The following is a 1663-nucleotide window of genomic DNA, read 5'->3' on the forward strand; positions in this document are numbered from 1 at the left end:
AAGAGCTGCATGTGGCTCGCGAGCCGCAGTTTGCCGACCACTGGCTTAGTGGTTGAGCATCCACCCATAAACCAGGAGGTCATGACATGATTCAGTTCCCTATCAGGGCACATGCCTGGGTTGTATGCTTAATCTCCAATAGGGGGCATGCAAGAGGCAGCCAATCAGTGATTCTCTCTCATCATTGATGTCTCTCTCCCTCTCTCTCCCTCTCTCCCTCTCTGAAATCAAGAAATTAGATATAGATTAGATATAGATATAGATGATATAGATATAGATATAGATAGATATAGATTTGGATAAAACACATACTAGAATCAGAGAACTATTATTAGGCCTCTAATAGATTGTGTTAACCCTGTCATTACTGCTTTATATAGTCTGATCTCAGAACATTCCTTTCCAAAATGTTAAAAAAATAAGGGTCTTTTTACCTTTGGATCTTGAGACTATTTTTGCTTCCTTTTAGGATTCTTCCATGATTAAGAAAAGAAAATGTGTGAGGAATTTAACCCATTGCTATTATCTTGGTATGTTAATTGCACATCTTGATTAGAGGAATTAGTTGCAAGAACTTGGTCCAGGATGGGGAGTAGGGGTAGGAGTGATTGAGGGTATCATTGAGATGAAGCAGGCACACAGGGAGAACTGAGAAAAAATAAGGAAAAACACTTCAGAGCAACCATTTATTTATATATATATTTTTTAAACATATATTTCTATTGATTTCAGAGAGGAAGGGGGAGAGAGAGATAGAAATATCAATGATGAGAGAGAATCATTGAACAGCTGCCTACTGCACACCTCACTGGGGATCAAGCCTGCAACCTGGGCATGTGCCACTGACAGGGAATCGAACTCAGGGCCCTTCAGTCCACAGGCCAACGCTCTATCTGAGCCAAACCAGCCAGGGCTATATTTTTATTTTTTGTTAATCCCAAGGATATTTTTCCATTGAATGGAGAGACACATTGATTGGTTGCCTCCCCAGGCACCCAGACCAGGGCCAGGGATCAAGCCTGCAACCTAGGTACGTGCCTGTGCCAGGCCAGCTCAGCCAAGGGTTAGGTGAGCTTCAGGGCGGGCGGCAAAAGATGTAGAAAAGACAGAGAGAACAAGCTGGGTCTAGGTGGATCTTCCTGTGCCTGGCTGAGGCCACAGAGAGAGAACCAGACAGCAAGCTGAGCCTTTATTTTATAGCCAGAGCTAAACAAGGTAGTGGTCACCATAGTTACAATGTTCTTGTGAGTTTCACTTGTTTTGGCAGCACTTGCTGCATCTCCCACAGCCCATTAGCTACCCAGGTAAGATCTAGGGAGCAAGGTCAAGCCTAATTATGCTAAGAGGGCTGTGTCCTCTAAGCTGGGACTTGTTTGTGGCTTTGCCAACAGGTCAGTCTGAGGCTTAACCCTATAGCCCAGCCGTGGGCAAACTACGGCCCGCGGGCCGGATCCGCCCGTTTGAAATGAATAAAACTAAAAAAAAAAAAAAGACTGTACCCTTTTATGTAATGATGTTTACTTTGAATTTATATTAGTTCACACAAACACTCCATCCATGCTTTTGTTCCAGCCCTCTGGTCCAGTTTAAGAACCCATTGTGGCCCTCGAGTCAAAAAGTTTGCCCACCCCTGCTATAGCCGCTCCCTACACGTGCCCTTGAC

The sequence above is a fragment of the Myotis lucifugus genome, unplaced genomic scaffold, assembly GCF_000147115.1.
Source record: "Myotis lucifugus unplaced genomic scaffold, Myoluc2.0 scaffold_79, whole genome shotgun sequence".
In the NCBI taxonomy this organism is placed as follows: domain Eukaryota; kingdom Metazoa; phylum Chordata; class Mammalia; order Chiroptera; family Vespertilionidae; genus Myotis; species Myotis lucifugus.